We start from the raw sequence: 19,345 nt of genomic DNA, 5'->3' as shown, positions 1-19,345 counted from the left end.
AGTGAAAGCGGGGGTTACACTGTGGGGGAGGGACATACAAAGCAACAAAGAAATAATCTTATAAATGCGTTAGAAACACATGCATGAAAGAAACGAAAACATTAAAATACATATGTAAGGGTTCATTTTCCTAACATCACATTATCTGACCTTTTCCGCTTGACTCATACCTATACTAGATATTGCAAATAAGGGAAACCATGGGACCTATGCTTCTTTGGGCCTGGCTTACTTCACTTAATATAATTTTTTCCAAACCTTTCCATTTCCTAACAAATGGGGAAATGTCATTCTTTTTGATGGAGGCATAGAATTCCATTGTGTATATATACCACATTTTCTTGATCCATTCATCTACTGAGGGGCATTTGGGTTGGTTCCATATCTTAGCTATGGTAAATAATGCTGCAATAAACATAGTTGTGCTGGTAGCTTTAGTGTGGTCTTGTTTGTAAACATTTGGGTAAATGCCCAAAAGTGGGATTGCTGGATCATAGGGGAGATCTATGTGAAGACTTTTGAGGAACCTCCATACTGCTTTCCAAAGTGGTTAAACAAGTTTACATTCCCACCAACAATGAAGTAAGGTTCCTTTCTGTCCACATCCCCTCCAGCATCTGTTGTTGTTAGAGTTCTTGATTTTTGCTGTTCTAACTGGAGTGAGGTGATATCTCAATGTTGTTTTGATTTGCCTTTCTTTTAAAAATATGGAACGCTTCACGAATTTGCGTGTCATCCTTGCGCAGGGGCCATGCTAATCTTCTCTGTATCATTCCAATTTTAGTATATGTGTTGCCGAAGCGAACACGTCTATATGAACTTTTATAGAAGAATTCTACAGACTGAGCAATTTAAAACTGAAATTGATTTCTCATAATTCTGGGAAGTCTGGGAAGTCCAAAATCAGTACCATGGAAGATTCAATATTGAATAAGAATCACAAGATTTGGTTCACAGAAAATAACTTCATATGGTGAAAGGACTGAACAGGCTCTCATATCCTAATTATCTCTCAAAGGTTCCACTGCTTAGTACTGAGCCATTGGAGGCTAGGATTTCAACTTAAGGATTTTAAGAGTTGCAATTGTTGTCTTTGGTAATGGGTAAACTGATCTCCCAAGAGAATCATATGTCCAATAGGAAGGCCAACATGACTTAAAAAATAAAAGATTCAGTGAATATTGGTGGCTTGTGCCTATAATCCTAGCTACTCAGTAAGCTAAGATCTGAGGACTATGGTTAGAAGCCAGCCTAACCATGAAACTCATATCTCCAAATAACCACCAGAAAACTGGAGGTAGAGATGTGCCTCAAAGAGGCAGGGGCAGAGACAGTGCCCAGAGACAGCACTCATATTCTGTTATATCTGTTTAATTCAAATTGTTGAGTTTCTTGGTCATGTCATGTATCCCTTAACAACAAGATTTATGTGGACTGACTGAAAATAACCCAGGTGGTCCTCTCAAGAGCAAGTTTTGTTTTTATGCCTCATAAGTCAGTCTCAGTCTGGCATCCTCCACAAAGATAAACCTTTTGAAAAACAGACTAACCATCCACCAGAAAGATTCATGACATCAATAAGCGAAGTGACTATACAAGCATAAATATAATTTAGGGGGAGTTTCTCATTTTATCTGAAGAAGATAAGAACTTCTGTATCTTTGCCCATTTTTCCAACCTAACCTTTTTTTAAATAAAAGTAAAACATTTTAATGTATCTTTGGACAATAAATTTATCACAGTTCATCCAAATGACAAGCCTAAAGATGTATAACCTCTTGTTAATTTTAGAATAATCTGATATGTTGTGGAATGAAGAATCTTTAATTAGGCTGTAAAAGATTCACTACAAATGATTTTATGCAACATTATGAACAGAGTGAATAGAGTACTAAAAAACAAGCATAATAATTAACAATAGTTATATTGAAAGAATCCAACTGAATCACACATTTTGTTTTTTGAGATGAGGTCTTAATATATTTCCCAGGTTGTTCTTGAACTCTTAGGCCCAAGAGAACAGCCTCCCAAGTAGGTGAGATTACAGACAAGTACCACCATGTCTGGAAGAATCATACATATAAATACAGCTAAGAATGTACTTCTCTGGACAGTACGCACTTTTGTCAATGTGAGGTCCCACTGTACTGTGCTCTACTCAACTATTTAACTCAAAAGCCCGTATTTCCTTGGATTGCTTCCTTCCTAAATAACCAAATCATACTCAACTGTCTTTTGTACATTTCCATGTGGATGTTCACAATCAATACTATTGTATGTTATTGTATAGACTGTAATTTTGTACATAGAACATCAAAGATATAGTGCTTCCAGGAGTTGTAGAAAACAGCTCTCCTGTCAACTGGAAAAATATAACCCAAATTATTAGTCTGCTGCAAACTGATCTCATTTCCATTGAAACAATAGCCTTTCCTCAGTCATCCAGCTTTGATGTGGATAAGCCAAGTAGATTCTTATTTTTCTCTTTTTGATAATATTAGTGCTTGAAATCAGGGTTTTTCAGCTGCTAGCATGCACCATACATACCCCTTATACCCTTTCTGTTCTGTTTATTTTTGAGAGGGGGGGAGTCTTTACTTTTTACCCAGGCTGGCCTTGACCACCATCTTCCTTTTTATGCTTTCCACCATAGCTAGGAAGACAAGGGAGACAGGCTTTTCCTTTTGTAAATTTTTAAATTTTTATTGTCTGTTGGTCATAGGTATTGAACTCAGGTTCTTGGCACTCTAACACTTTGAGTCACAGTTCCACTTCCAGTTTTCTGGTAGTAAATTGGCGATAAGATTCTCATGAAGCCCAGCCTGGCTTCAAATTGCAATCCTCTGATCTCAGCCTTCTGAGTAGCTGGGCTTAGAGGCATGAGCCACCAGCACCCAGCTCAGCTTTTCTTAGCACTTGAGAACATTTTTACTTGACATATAACCACAATCCTCCCCATCTCCATCTCTCAAATAGCTAGGATTACAGAAATGAACCACTAGCACTAGTCAAAGCCAAGTAGATTTTTTCCTTCAAGATTTCTATCAGATTCTTGTTTACTTTTCTCATGAGAAAAAATTTCCTACCTCTTCTCTCATTGTTTCCAATTATAAAACTGCACATTTGAAGGTAATAATGGATTTTATAGGTCCAGGTCAAATTACTAGGTGCACTCCTTTTATTGATGAAGTCATTTAAGAAAACCCCAATGATTTTCTAAAGGTTTCATATAAAAAAGTATCATAATGGAAATGGTATTAGAATAAAAATCTCCTGGTTTTCTTGAAATCCAATCATTTTACTATATGGAAAATGATTGCCCCCCTTTTTACCAAACCTTGCCATATGTCTCCTGTCTCTCTCCACTTCAATAGACTTTATCCCTTTGGCCAGATTAATTTATATAAAATATTACTTTCCTTATAAACATTTTATGGTTCTACATTGTTTTATGAAAGTAAAGCAAGCAAAATTCTTTACCCAGTGATTCAATATGATTGTAGCCAACCTTTCTAGACAAGTTTGAAAAGAAAATTTATATCAATATAATTCTTTAAATGGCTATACTAAGCATTTCAAAATTTTTTCTGGGTTTGAATCTTTATGTATAATAAAAAGGAAACTAATTGGAACCTGGGTCATCTTTCCAAGAGAAATAAAAATATTTTCATACATCACTAGTATATATAAAACCTTATTTATAGTAGAAATAAACAAGATGTTCTCCAACAGGTGAATATTTACAATGTGCTCCATCTATACCATGGGATGACAATAGTAAAAAGAATAAACTATGGACTCATGCAACAGCCTAGACAAATCTGAGGGAAATGCGCTGAGTGAATAATGTCTATCCAAAATATCACATTGTATGATCCTACCCAAATAAAAATGAAACAACAAAATTAGAAATGGAGACCAAATTGATGATAGCTAAGGCTTAGGGACAAGTGTAGAGGGTATGTACATAGCTATAAAAAGGTACTGTAAAGGGCCATGAAAACAAATCTGAATCTCTACTGTGTTGGTGGTCTTGTAAACATGCATGTAATAACGCTACACACACATGTGAACACACATAAATGCACAAATGAACAGTGCATGAAAAAGTAGCGAAATGGGAATAATCTGTGGAAACTGCAATCATATCATTTATTTGCCTAGCAACTATGGTTATGTGGATTGATACACAAAACCTCCTTGTAAATCATTTTCAACTTTTTGTCAATAGGTAATTGTTCCAAAATTAAAAGGCTTTAAACTACTAAAATATAGAGTGATTTCAGGCTAACAGTTTTCTGACTTGTTTGCTTTTGATATGGTTGGGATTTAGCTTATCTCCTATAGATTCATGCAGTATGGCAGTGTTGAAGTGGTGGAATCTCTTGAGAGTCAGGGCCTACTGTGGAGTTGCTAGAACCTTTGGGATGCTGCTCTCAAAAAAGATTAAGGTAGCTCTCTGAGACCCTGGTAAGTTTTCATAAAAATGAATAGTTATTAAAGAATAAGCCTGACCCCTGACTGAAATTCTGGTATTTTTCCTTCATGTGATCTCCTCTCTTTGAATATCTTATCATTATGATACCATCCACCATGAGGCCCTCAAAAGAGGTCAAACACCCAAGACCATCTGATCTTAGACTGTCAGCCTCCAAAACTGTGTGCTAAATAAATCTCTATTGTTTATGAGAATCCAGTCTCAGGAATTTGGTTATAGTAACAGAAAATGGAATAATATAATTTTCTTTAGGTTAGTCATAAAAAGTTAAATTCTGCTCAGTGTGAGAAATTGATCAAGAATGATTTAGCTGGGCATTGGTGGTTCATGCCTGTAATCTTAGCTACTCAGAAGGCTAAGATCTGAAGATCCCTGTTCAAAGCCAGCTCAAACAGAAAGCCCATGGAACTCTTTATCTCCAATTAACCACCAAAAAGCTGGAAGCAGAGCTGTGGCTCAAATGGTAGAGCACTAGCCTTCAGCAAAAGAGCTCAGGGACACTGCTCAGGGTTTTATAAAAAAATGCTCAGGCCCTGAGATAAAGCCCCAGCACACACATAAAAGAGGTGATTTAATTCCATTTATGCAATCAATGGGCAGAGACTTAAAAGCTTCTTCAGTAATGGGAAGTCTAGCGATTGAAAAAAGGCTCAATGGTCAGCTAAAATGAAGATGATCAAGTAAACCAGAAGTCATGGCTTTATCCAAGAACATACTAAGTCAAGTTTGAAGAGCCTCTGACTTAGTGGAAAGAAGCCAAGAGGAAACTGTGACTTTCTAAGGCTTTATATGAAAAGTCCACAGTAATATCTTCATAATGTATTCCATTAAAATTCTGCTTTTTAAGTTTATCTACCCAAGGTTTAACTGACATCTTTCCATCATTCTTTGTATACTGTATTAAATTTAAGCTATTAAGGTTATTTCTTTATGAGAAAAGTGAGGTAATAGCATTTACATCTTAGGGGTGGCTGTGACAATAAAAGGTGGATAGAATAACTCATAAAGTATTAATGCAAAATAAGTGATAATGTATTTGTGTCACTGTCAAATTTGCAGTCTTTTATGCATGTGGGAATGTTTTTTTTTGCCAGTCCTGGGGCTTGAACTAAGTGCCTGGGTGCTGTCCCTAAGCATTTTTGCTCAAGGCTAGTACTCTATAACTTGAGCCACAGCTCATGATCCTCAAATCTCAGCCTGCTGAGTAGTTAGGAATACAGGCAGGAGCCACAAGCATCTGGCTTCTCTGCCCCCCAATTTCCTTCTTTTTTTATTGAATTTTTTTATTGCCAAGGTTATGTAAAGAGGAGTTACAGTTACATAAGTAAGGCAAACTTGTTACCCCTTCCCTCATTTTTCTCCTACTTTCCCCTCCCCCACCCTCCCAAGTTGTACAGATCATTTCCAACATATTGTCTTATGTTTATTGCTGTTACGTTGGTTCCCCCTTATCCTTTGTCTCACCATTCTGTTGTTCCCCTTCCCTTCCCTAATTCAAATAAATGTATATACAATACCAGAGTACCAAAATCAAATACAGTGACAACAGGGGATATACCATAAGGGGAAGAACATACAAAAGAAACAAAAAAAAAATCACATAGTGCATTTAAAACAACAAAAAAAACCTCTTGTGTCCATGTCTTGGAGTTCAAATCTAATAACAATAGAGGATGGAGGGAATGTGGCCAAAAGGGCACACTATTGCATGCTAGTAGGAGTGTAATATTGTTCAGTCACTCTGGAAAGCAGTATGGAGGTTCCTCAAAAGACTCCACATACTTGGTAAGAAATGTACGCATTATCCTGCCCATGTAATTGTAACCCCTCTGTACAGTATGTTCACAAATAAAATTAAATTAAATTTAAAAAAAAAGAAAGTACGCTATCCACAAAAAAAAAAAAAAAAAAAAAAAAAAGACTCCACATAGAGCTCCCCTATGACCCAGCAATCCCACTTCTGGGCATTTACCCAAATGATCACAAACAAGGCCACACTAAAGCTACCAGCACGACTATGTTTATCACAGCATTATTCACAATAGCCAAGATATGGAACCAACCCTGATTGTTATATACCTGTTTTAATTGAGAAAAATAAAATTCTTTTAGGGACTGTACCTTGTCTGTGTCACGCTCTCCTACTCCATGATACTTGCTAAGATGAATTCAATGAACAAATCTAATGCATTACTTGTGATGCTGCATTAGCTCTTCAGGGATTTGTGGCAACAATTCATTCACCAACTTTTCTAGTGAGGACCTTCTGGTTACCCTTATCTTACTGTTGCCACAAGCAATGCTGAAGGGAATTCTGTGTTAATATATTATCATCAGTCTTTGGGAGCATCTTTGCTTGGTATTCTTCCAAGCAAAACTACTGAGCTATATACATGATTTCACTAGGTCATTTGCTCCCTATGACAGCTGCAACAGTCCACATGCCTACCAACATATCCTTTGTTTCCATTTCATGCAAAGGGAGGGAGAGTCTTACTTTTAACTGGAATTGTTTCTTTCACTCACATCTCTTTGAAATTTTTCCTTCATAGTACATATATTGCTCATTTCTTCATACTGCTGAGAACTCCATTGTCTAGATATCCACAATTCACCTCTTGATTGATATTTGAACTTTTTTACTTTGGGGCCACAAGAAATAAATAAATTAGATGTAAACACTGGCAAAGAAGTGTTTCTATGCATATCCATTTTTATTGGCTTTGTATAAATATACTGGACTTGAGTGGCTAAGGTCTATGGGAATATAAAAATTTTAAAGTGTAGGAGATGTCCTCTCCAACACCTAGGATAGTTGGTCTTTTCAAAATATGTGTGTGTGTGCTTGTGTGTATATGCATGCACGTATGTGCAATGGAAGCTGTTCCAGAACGTTTTTTGCTCAAAGGCTAGCTTTCTACCACTTGACCCACAGCAGCTCCATCTCTGGCTTAATAGCTGACTGGAGACAAAGAGTCTCACAGATTTTCCTGCCCAGGCTGACTTCAAACTACAATCCTCAGATCTCAGCTTCTTGAGTCTCTAGAATTAAAGGTATGAGCCACCAGTGCCAAGTGGCCTTTTCAATTTTAATCATTGTAATTGATGTGTAGTCAGCAGAATTTTCATGTAGGTACAAAGTAATTAAGCAGAAAAGATATATCTATGTTCAAAAATACATTATAATAAGTAACTCTAGTGAAAATATAGATGGTAAAGCTTTATAGAAGAAAACATCAGATAAAAATTCTATTTGAACTAGCATAATTGTAAACACCTGTTATCTCAGAATTCAGAAGGCTGAGGCAGGAGTTCAAGTACAAATAATCTGGCCAGTATGAAAATGTTCTGTCCCAACAAAGTTTTCTTAATGATGACAACAAGTATAAATATAAATATATATAATACACACACATACATGTGTGTGTGTGTGTGTGTGTGTGTGTGTGTGTGTGTGTGTGTGTGTGACAGGCTGAAGGTGTGGCAGAGCGTCTACCTAGAAAGTGCAAGGGTGGCAGAGAAGCTCTGAGTTCAGTCCCAAGTACTCTAGTACTGAAAAAAAGAGAAATCTTTGACAAAATAAGTAGCATTAAAATTAAAAATTTGTCCTCCCCAAATGACACTGTTAAAATAATGAAAAGACTCTGGGCTTGAGCACTGTCCCTCAGCTCTTCAGCTCAAGGTGAGCGCTCTACCACTTGAGCCACAGCACCACTTCCAGTTTTCTGGTGGTTTATTGGAGATAAGAGTCTCATGGAGGGGCTGGGAAGGTGGCTCAGTGGTAGAGAGCTTGCCTTGCATGCCTGAGGCCTTGGGTTCGATTCCTCAGCACCACATAAGCAAAAAGAAAAAAGCCAGAAGTAGCGCTGTGGCTCAAGTGGTAGAGCGCTAGCCTTGAGCTGAAGACCTGAGGGACAGCGCCCAGGCCCAGAGTTCAGGCCCAACGACTGGACCCAAAAAAAAAAAAAAAAAAGAGTCTCATGGACTCACGGGTGTACAAGAACCTGGGCTTTGCAGGTCAGGAAAGCTGGAGTTCTAGATTCTTCCCTTATTGCTTAGTGAATTTGGGAGAAAATTATTTTGACCTTAGGTTTCTAATCCATAAAGTGGGATAGGAGTATGAACTCAGCAAGATTATAGAAAAATTGAATAAAATAATGTAAATAATGAAAGCTCTTGGGGGCATTGTCCAAGCCTTAACAGGTATTCAACAAATATTCTTCTAATTCAAATGTAAAAAGAATCTTCTCTACTCTGAAGAGGTATTTGTGGCCAATAACATTTCCACCAGCAACTAGCTTTCCAGAATGTACAGCTCTTCAACTGTTCAAATTTAAGGTTATCTTAATGTTAACTCACATTAAAAATTCAATCTGGAGCTATCTGTTTTACTTCAGAAAGACTTTTATTCATCATTTACCAAGAAAAATTATACAAAAATGTGTTTAAAAGATTACTTGTTGTTTTAAATGCTTTGAATTTTAATCTTTAATCTTAACAGATATCTCTAATATCAATATTTATCATCTGACAATTTATATTAGATTAGACTTTTGTCTATACTTATCAGAAAGCAACTTCAAACCCACAGGGAAAATTGTCAAGATATAAAACAAATTATAATTTGATATATCTTAAAACTGGTTATATATTTAAATCTGAAATAAATGTAATGTTTATTTGGCAAAATGAAAAATAAAAAATAGAGAACACAAAAAAAAATAAAATAATGAAAAGAATAGCTATAGACTGGAAGATGATATTTGCAAAGTACGTTTTGATTAAAGAACTGAATTGACTTTTTTCTTGCTGCTCTTTAAAACAGCTATGTAGCCTAGGCTGAACTCAATTTTAAGATCCTCTAAAATTTAGCCTCTTGAATGTTGGGATTACAGCTATATGCCACCATGCCTAATCTGAACAATATTTTTATCAACAATAAAGGAATAACCTAGTTTTCAACAGAATAGATTTCATGACCTACTCCACTGAAAGAAGTATTTGGATAGAAAATATACCCATAGCCAAGTGTCAGTGTCTTCTAACTAGTCAGTTGGCTGAGATTTGAAAAGCCAGCCCAGGCAGGAAAATAAGTGAGACCCTTAACTCTAGCTACCTACCAAAAAGCCATCAGTGGAACACTGTGTCAGTAGAGCACTTGCCTTGATCAAAAATGCTCAGGGACAGTGTGTAGGCCCTGAGTTCAAGATCCATGACAGGCATCAAAAAAGAAAAAAGAAAAAGAAAATATATACATAAGAAGGCGATCAATAGCATTAATAATTAAATAAATGCAAATTAAAATAACATTCAATTATTACTATCCACCATTGGCTAAATTTAAAGGAACTACTGATAATATTGAGTGCTGGGGCATGGATTAGGTGACTGGATCTCTCATACATTTCTGATAGGAATTCAAAGTGTTACCACCACTGTGGAACATAGACTACTTCTTGTAAAATTAAACACATGCCCAACATATGAACAGCAATTGTACAAAAAAAAAGACATATGCCTCACAAAACCTATATGCAAATTTTCATGATAGTTCTATTCATAATCATCCAAATTTAGCAATATCCTTTCAACTGGCAAATAAACACTGCAGCACATCCATCCAATGGAATGCCCTTCAGCAGTAAAAAGAACAAACGACTAAAACACACAACATAGTAAACACATTGTGCTAAGTGAAAGAAGTGAATAACACATGTACCATATATTGGTAAATATGTACTTAGCATGGATTTGAATTTTGAAGATGAGTAAGATATACTTAAGTCAGCACAGTAGTTGAGGCTAAGTGTACAGAAGAACAAGATCTAAGAGGGCCACAAAGTGATCTTAAAAATATGTATATGTAGCTGGTACCTGTGGCTCAGGCCTGTAATCCTGGATACTAGGGAGGCTAAGGACAGAAGGATAGAGGTTCAAGGTAATCCTGGGTAGAAAAGGTTGAGTCCCCTTCTCAATGCATAGCTGGGCCAGTGGCACATGTCTGTCATTGTAAGCTCCATGAGAGGCTAAGATTGGGAGGATCAAAGTGCCAGGCCAGCCAATACAGAAAAGTTCAAGAGACCCCATCTCCACAGAGGGAAACTGGATGCAGTGGTATGTGCCTGTGACCCAATTGAAGACAGAAAGCCTAAAAACTGGTAAATCATAGCTCAGAAGTATACCCACGGGGAAGTAATACACTCTACTCACCCTCCAAGAAAAACTAGTGAAAAACAAGTTTAGAAGCATGGTTCATTAGTATTGAGCCAGCCTAGTAAGCTGAAAGCTTGAGTTCAAAGCTGTAATGTTGCTCTACACCAATAAAAAATATAAAGGTAAACATGTCCCTGTGCCATCAAAACACATCTGCTATAGTAGGAGAGGCTTATGTGCCAGTTTTTAGAAAATGATAACATGGACCTTGCCACCACCAAGTACTGGCTATGTAGTCTTTAGAAAGATACTCATTTTAAGCTGTAGCTCCCTCTTTGAATAATATCTACCTTATCATGTAGTTTTGATAATTAAGTAAAGATTTATGGAGAGTTAGGACTTCAAGACACTACATGTTTGTGGCTCATAGGAAGTACTGTAAAATAGTAATTCTTTATTGTTTATGGGGTCTAGTCAAGTAAGATGTTTCAGAAGGGGAAGTGGTGATTTGGATCTCAAAGGCCTTGATGGAAGGAAACTGAGGGGTGTTTTAGACAAAGAACAAACAAAAATACTGTGTTATTTTTGTAGTCAGTCTCTGACACATATTTCAGTTCTAACCTTTGGTATATCCTTTACAAAGCACACCATAAATCAAAAGATACTTTGGAGACAATGATGGATGTTTTTAAGATGAATGGAAAGAATGATGACCTGTGGGAAGCAATAGTTTATCTATACATGAGCAGATTGTAGAGTCAAATGCTAAAAACAGGACTGAGAGAAATGTGGTAAACACATCTAAAGATTCTCCCTCTCACCCCTTTCTCTACTTTTATTTCTTTGTTTTCGGTAACAACCTCCTTTTTCAGACACACTCTAGAAAACAAGTCTGCTGAAAGAGTGTTACTCAAATTATAAACCTTTAGACAAGATTGATATAACTGATGAAGTTAGCTTTTTGTTGGGTTCCAATGGCTGAGCAATGGACTGGATCACTGCCTGGCTGGTGGAATTGCGTTAGAAACCAGACTGGAAACTTGTAGGCCTGCCATCTGATGTTTTAAGAGGCAAAACAACTTGGAGTGATTCTAATTCAGCTCTTTTAATAGTCAAAAATTAAAAGTGACTAGAAAATGATTAATGAGGTAGTGTCAAATAGCTATAACCTAACTGTAATAGTTTTTTTGTCCGTCATCAGGCTTGAACTCAGGGCCTGAGCTCTTTTGCTCAAGGCTAGCCCTCTACCACTTTGAGGCACAGCTCCACTTCCAGTTTTCTGGTGGTTAATTGGAGATAAGAGTCTTATGGCGGGGCTGAGAAGGTGGCTCAGTGGTAGAGTGCTTGCCTTGCATGCCTGAGGCCCTGGGTTCGATTCCTCAGCAACACATAAGCAAAAAGAAAAAAGCCAGAACTGGTGCTGTGGCTCAAGTGGTAGAGCGCTAGCCTTGAGCTGAAGAGCTAAGGGACAGCACCCAGGCCCAGAGTTTAGGCCCCACGACTGGACCCCCCCCCCCAAAAAAAAAGAGTCTTACGGACTGACTTCTGCCTGGGCTGTCTTCACACCATGATCCTCAGATCTCAGTCTCCTGAGTAGCTAGGATTACAGGCATGACCCATCAGTGCCCAGCAATAGTTTTTTTTTTCTTATAAGCAAGCAAACAAAAAATAGACCTAAATAGAGAAAGTAATAAAATAGCAAAAAGGGGGAGGGAGTCTGGGGAACAAATCAAATTCTATGTTGCAATATAATACCAAAACTGTCCTGCTAATCATATTATATTAGCAACTGTATTTCAGATAGCTAAGACCAGTTACCTAGATCCAATTCTCTTTTCAAATCATATGCTCCCAGCAAAAAAGACAATGAAAATTTTATTTGCAATTACTTATCTGGAACTAATGTAGCTAACACAAGAACTTCTTCTTTGTCCAAACCTCTAATAATGATGATTATTCAAAGATGACTTAAAATAACATGGAACAACATGGGAAAGGATCACTCAAAAGCCAATCTAGAAGAGAGGGAGGTTGGGAGTGTAAAAAACTGGAAGAAAATGAGAGAGAGGGTGCCACTGTACAAAAAGAAATGTACTCATTACCTGACTTACGTAACTGTAACCCCTCTGTACATCACCTTTACAATAAAAACAATTTAAAGCCAGTCTACACAAGAACATAGGAGAAGAATGTCCAGCTTAGTTTAGCAACCCTAGCATGCCAGCTTCCAATTGAAAGACTTGGTCTAATGTATCCCTCCCTAATGCTGCCTTCCTTTGGTCTCTAATTACATTTGGTTGTAAACTCACTAATATATCCAGAGCTGCTCTTACAAAACACAAAAGGGAGATAGATAGTTTTCAATGGGTGAAAAGTTTCCCATACAGTTTTTTTAAGAAAAAGATAAGAAGCAAATTTTGTCAAAATACATTTTAGTGTATTAACTTCATACATTAACTTTTATTTCAATAAAATCTTAAAAATCTTCTTCCTTTCTAATTATTTTTCCTGAAAAAGATTAGTACAGAGTCCTCTTAGCTGGCAGAGGTCACAGAGTAAAAAGGCACAGGTAAAAGACAAGTGACTGAGGTTTGACAAGGTCAGGCAGCCTTTGTCCAGGATAAACATCAGTCCACAGTGTGACACTGATATAACAGATTCATTTCCTGTGGGGCCACACATGATTTCCACTGTCTTATCTTGTGAGATACCTCAAAAGGTAAAGCCTATGGATGGCATGGTGGTGCATTCCTGTAATCCCAACTACTTTGGAAGCTGAGGGTAGAGTCCTAAATGTTACATAGTGAGATTGAGTCTCCAAATAAAATTTAAAAAGGACTGGGGTGGCAATGGGACTCGGAGGTAGAGCAAAGGTTTATCATTCACCAAGCCCTGGGTTCTGTCTTGAGCAAAGAAGGAGAATGACAAGGAGGACAAAGAGGAAGAAAAAAAGAAGATAATAAGAACATTGTACAAAATTAACTTCCTGCCAGGGGCAACAAAAGGAGGATCACAATCTTAGGACAATATAAGCAAAAAAGTTCAAGACACCCCCTCTTAAAAAGTAACTAGCATAAAGCTGGCCTGGAGGTATGGCTAAAGTGGTAAAACACCAGTCTAGAAAGCCCAAGGCCATTAATCATAAGCCAATACTGACAACATTAATTAATTGATTAAAAAATGAAATTCGCTGATGCTGGTGGCTCATGTTTGTAATCCTACCTACTCAAAAGCTGAGATCTGAGGATCACAGTGTGAAACCAGCCTGGAAAGGAAAGTTTGTGAGACTCTTATCTCCAATTAAGCACCAGAAAAATAGAAAGTGGTGCTCTGGCTCAAAGTGGTAGAGTGCTACCCTTGAGCAAAAGAGCTCAGCGACAGCACCCAGGACCTGAGTTCAAGTCCCACAACTGACAAAAAATAAACAAATAAAATAAACTTTAGACTATATGTATCAGATGCCTATAAATTGTAAATGGCCAGAGGCTAGTAGCTCACACTTCTAATCCTAGCTACTCAGGAGGCTGAGATCCGAGAATCTCATTTTGAAGCTCTCCTAGGCAAAGCAGTCTGTGAGATTCTTATCTCCAATTAATCACCAAAATGTCAGAAATAGAACCTGTGGTTTATGTAGAAGAGTGCTATCCTTGAGTGAAAAAGAACAGAGAAAAGTGCTGGACCCTGAGTTCAAGTCTCATTACTAGCACGCACGTGTGCATGTGCACACACGCGCACACACACACACACACACACACAATCAAGTCTTTTCCTTCCTTCCACCTTGTTTAATAGTTTAGTGCAGAGTTTTGCTGACCCACTCAGTGTTTATAAGAATATCTATGCCTTGTCCAAATCATTTCATACTTTAAGAAAAACAAATGAGATCATAACAATTGGAATCTTAGCTTTTTTTCACTGTAGATAAGTGGAAATTTTTGGCATCAGTAAAACTAAAAGTATTTACTCTCTAAACTTTTATAATGTAATATTATATGAAGATACTGTAATTTATTTAACAACCTCTCTATTGATGAAAGCATAGGTTGTTTTTTTATGGTTTGGGATATTATACCCACAGAAGGGAAAATTGTACAATTTGGTTTAAAAATTGTTACTTCTCTGATGATGATAGTAGCACATTTCATTGTAGAAAACTTGGGGAACACAGAAAACTATAAATAAAATTAAAAATACCTGAAATTCTACCACTAGTGTATAAATATTGATAACATTTTGTATATGGACAGTTTTTTCATCTGAGCAAGAGAATAAAAGGTTGACTGCTTATTGTTTGTCCTCTTTTGGGTAGTATTGGGATTTGAACTCAGGAACTAGCACTTAACTAGTGAACTTAGACATATCCTTTAACTTCCTCAACTCTCAGTTTCTGAACCACATTTCTTGTGTGTGTGTGTGTGTGTGTGTGTGTGTGTGTGTGTGTGTGTGTGTGTGTGTGTTTGTGTGTGTGTGTGTGTGTGTTTGCCAGTCCTGGGGCTTGAACTCAGGGCTTGGGCACTGTCCCTGAGCTCTTTTGATCAAGGTTAGCACTGTACCACTTGAGACCACAGCTCCACTTCTGGCTGTTTTATGGTGATTAATTGGAGATAAGTGTCTTACAGATTTTCCCACCCGGGGTTGGCTTTCAACCCCAATCTATAGATCTCAGCCTCCTGAATAGCTGGATTACAAACTGGCAATGGGTGCCCTGGTCTGAGCCACATTTCTTTCCAATACGTGGCTAATTGGCCATATTAGGGGTCTTGGGTCTGTAAATTACTTTGTTGTAGTCAGTATGAGGGTAGTCTAGAGCAATTGAAAAGTGATTGATTCTGTAGCTGTTGGTAACCTTCACCTCCAGTCCCTGTGGTGCTGGCTGTGGAATCAAGACACTCCTGACATGCTAGGCAGGTACTCCATCTGCCTAGACTCAACCCCTAGCCCCTGGCTGCATTAACCTGGACCTTGGTTGAAGTTGAACCAGACCTCAAGCACAGGAGAACTGGTGACTCCCCAGAACCACAGACCTGACAGGAGGAAGCAACAGGACCCCGAACATGAGAGCAGCCACAAGACAGTTCACTGTGGGTTTGACAAGCAAAGGCAACTTCTACAGAGAGAAAGACAAGTTGAAAGACAAACATGAGCAGCATTCTCTTCAGCCCTGTGGGCTTCACAGTCAATCTTTAAGGATTTGGTTTCCATAGGGTTATATTGATTTTTGGTGTAAAACTCACCATATCAGTTATTTCTGTACTCCAAACCTTATTCAGTATTAAGAAAACATCACAGAAAAGCAATTTACTGTTTCTATTGGATAAGATGAGAGGATAATATTTTGAGGTATTAACGTTTTTCTTCAGTATATTCCCCGCCACCACCATCAACATAACCCCATCTAAGCATGTACTCATTAGAGGAGGAAAAAAGTGGATAACTCAGTTTAAAACGAGCTTTACAATGTCGGTGCGGGGGGGGGGGGGGGGAAGGGGGGGGAAGGAGAAGCATTGGGATTGGGGGGGAGGGGGGAGGCTGGGAAGGGATGTGAAGGGTAAACAAAGGAGGAGGCTGCAATGCTTGGTAAGAAATGTACACATCCTGCCCATGTAATTGTAACTCCTCTCTACAGTATGTTCACAAATAAAATTAAATTAAATTAAAAAAAAAGAAGTTTATTATCTTGCAAGTTCAAACATTCAAAGGATTAAGTAAAGCCCACAAAGGAAGAAATTTCATACAGTCACTAAAGACCCTTTTATTCTATTTTTTTTGGGGGGTCCGGACATGGGGCCTGAACTCTGGGCCTGGGCGCTGTCCCTCAGCTCTTCAGCTCAAGGCTAGCACTCTACCACTTGAGCCACAGCGCCACTTCTGGCTTTTTGTCTTTTTGCTTATGTGGTCCTAAGGAATCGAACCCAGGGCATCATGCATGCAAGGCAAGCGCTCTACTGCTGAGCCACCTACCCAGCCCCCTTTTATTCTATTTTTATTTCTACTTTTGAGACAGTTTAATGTTGAACCTGCAATCCCCTGTCTTAGTCTGTGAGTGTTGGAATTATAGGAATGCACCACCACATCTGGTCCTTTAAAATGAAAAAAGGGAGGAGGCTTTTTCTCTGACTGAAAATGGGTTCTTCTAAACTGGATGAGGACAGTGGAACTTAACCGACTACTGAAGAGGCTCAAAGAGCTTTACTTCACTCCCACCAGTTCAAGAAGGAGAAAATTGAGCCCCAGAAAGCAATGGCTGTGAGGTGCTTCTTGGAAGGCAGGACTGTATGTAATACAGAATTGGTAAAGTTTTCTGAGCCCCAACAGCAGTAGGAAATCAGCAAAGGACACCTGGCCTGAAGGAAGCATGCATGCCAGGAGAATGGACATCCCAACAGGAATCCATTTAGATGTGCAATGGACAAATATATGCCTCTATCTTCATCTCTACTTCACACCTAGTGCTCCAATACCTCATCACTATGTAAGATCACAAACGCATGGCATTGTCAACTCTTAGGCTGGTCTGTTTCTCTACCTCACTCAGCGACACAGTTTGAATTAAAAATTTAAATACAAATGTTATAGCAAATAGCTATAAATTTTATACACTACTGATTGGGGTCTGAGAGTCCTATGTGCTATAAAACTTTGAAGTGCAAGCTCTCCCATCCTTGCTTTTTTAAAATCATACAATAATTTATTATATTTTATGGTCTAGCCAAAAATTGAAAAACAAACATCATGACAGAAGGAAATTAATCCCATACTTATGAAACCACACATTCTTAAATAACCATATCTTATGATTTTGACATTAACTTCTTCCCCCAACTCAGACCCACAACCATGGCTATATAAAACTACCCTCAAACAAAACTCAACTTTAGAATGTTAAACTTATCAGTTCTATCACAATTTGAAGTTATGATGCCAGGAAGTCTGGTTATTTCAAATCTGAAAAGAATATCATCAAGACAAGCCTTCAAAAACTTTTATTAGCATCTGATTCTTTGCTGAATAAGGAAGATGGGAAATGTAGTTGCATTCAAAAAGAATGTGTGAAGACTGCCAAGAAGGCAAATAATTTTTTGGAAGTCACCCTTATTTGGAAATATCCTAGTTATAGAAGTATGGTTGTTAAACAAAAGTATCCCTCACATCTACTTTTGAAAACATGTCCTTACAAAATACAAGAGGAGAAGAATCAAATACTGAACTGAATTCAGTTCTCTTGTGATTTACTTGAAAAGAGCTTGGTTGTTTTTTTTTTTTTTTTGAAAGATAAAGCCTGCCAAGAACTCAAGTAGCTTCCTGCAGACACTGTGGTATAATAGGAAAAGCATAGCTTTTAGAGGCAAAACAGGTCTGCTTTTAAAGCTTGCTGGCACTCAACTGGTGGGGTGACCTTGGGCAAGTAACTTTATCTTCTCTAGGATTCATCTGTAAAAATAATTAAATTATATTAAACAAGAAAACATGGCTGGGTGCTGGTAGCTCATGCCTGTAATTCTAGCTATTCAGGAAGCTGAGATATGAGTTTCATGTTTCAAAGCTAGTCCAGGCAGGAAAGGCCATGAGGCCCATCTCCAATTTACCACCAGAAAACTGGAAATGGTGCTTTGGCTCAAAGTAATAGAGCACTGGCCTTGAGCAAAAGAGCTCAGGGACAGTACCCAGACCCCATAACCAACCAAAACAGAAAGAAAGAAAGAAAGAAAGAAAGAAAGAAAGAAAGAAAGAAAGAAAGAAAGAAAGAAAGAAAGAAAGAAAGAAAGAAAGAAAGAAAGAAAGAAAGAAAGAAAGAAAGAAAGAAAGAAAGAAAGAGAAAGAAAGAAAGAAAGGAAGGAAGGAAGGAAGAAAGAAAGAAAGAAAGAAAAGAAAGAGAGAAAGAGAGAGACAGAAAGAAGGAGGAGAGAGAGAGAGAGAGAGAGAGAGAGAGAGAGAGAGAGAGAGAGAGAGAGAGAGAGAGAGAGAGAGAGAGAGAGAGAGAGAGAAAATGTATAACATTGCTCAATGAAGAATATTGCCCCTTTAGGCCTCCCCTCAATGGAAAAGAACAGTTAAATGTGTGGTTTTTCTCACATGTAATAATAAACAAGTACATGTCCTGGTGAGGACCAAAGGCTGTGAACAGACCAAAACAACATAGGTCCAAGAAAAAAATTAGAAACTGGAATGAGAAATATTGAAATAAATTCTGCTTATCGTACTTCAAATGGTTCCTACAAAGAAGATATAGAACCAACCCAGATGCCCCTCAGTAGATGAATGGATCAAGAAAATGTGGTATGTATGTATGTGTGTGTGTGTATAATATATATATATATATATATATATTATACACACACACACACACACAATGGGAATTCTATGCCTCCATCAGAAAGAATGACATTGCTCCATTTGTTAGGAAATGGAAAGACTTGGAAAAAATTATATTAAGTGAAGAAAGCCAGGCCCAAAGAAACATAGGTCCCATGGTTTCCCTTATTTGCAATAACTAGTATATGTCTGAGACAAGAAGAAAAGGTCAAAAGCTAGATACATATGACAAGATAAGATGAAGTTAAGGGAAATGAACCCCAACATAGGGACACAAGTGTTTTTTTTTCTTTCTTGCTATTGTTTCTTATATATTTATAAGGCACCATGTGATTTTTTTGCTTCTTTGTATGTCCCTTCCCCATGATATAACCCCTGTTT

General features: G+C 37.7%; 1 non-coding gene across 1 annotated transcript; it reads right to left on the bottom strand.

Annotated features, from left to right (window-relative positions):
* Window positions 1–701: 701 nt before the first annotated feature.
* LOC138840605 (U6 spliceosomal RNA) lies at window positions 702–808 on the bottom strand. The gene has a single exon (XR_011376157.1). It is a non-coding gene; the product is annotated as a U6 spliceosomal RNA (small nuclear RNA).
* Between the last annotated feature and the right edge of the window lie 18,537 nt (window positions 809–19,345).

Source organism: Dipodomys merriami, unplaced genomic scaffold (assembly GCF_024711535.1).
Source record: "Dipodomys merriami isolate MVZ:Mamm:240054 unplaced genomic scaffold, mDipMer1.0.p SCAF_3, whole genome shotgun sequence".
Lineage (NCBI taxonomy): Eukaryota > Metazoa > Chordata > Mammalia > Rodentia > Heteromyidae > Dipodomys > Dipodomys merriami.
The sequence above is the reverse complement of the archived record's forward strand: the minus strand, read 5'-3'. Positions and strand labels throughout refer to the sequence as shown.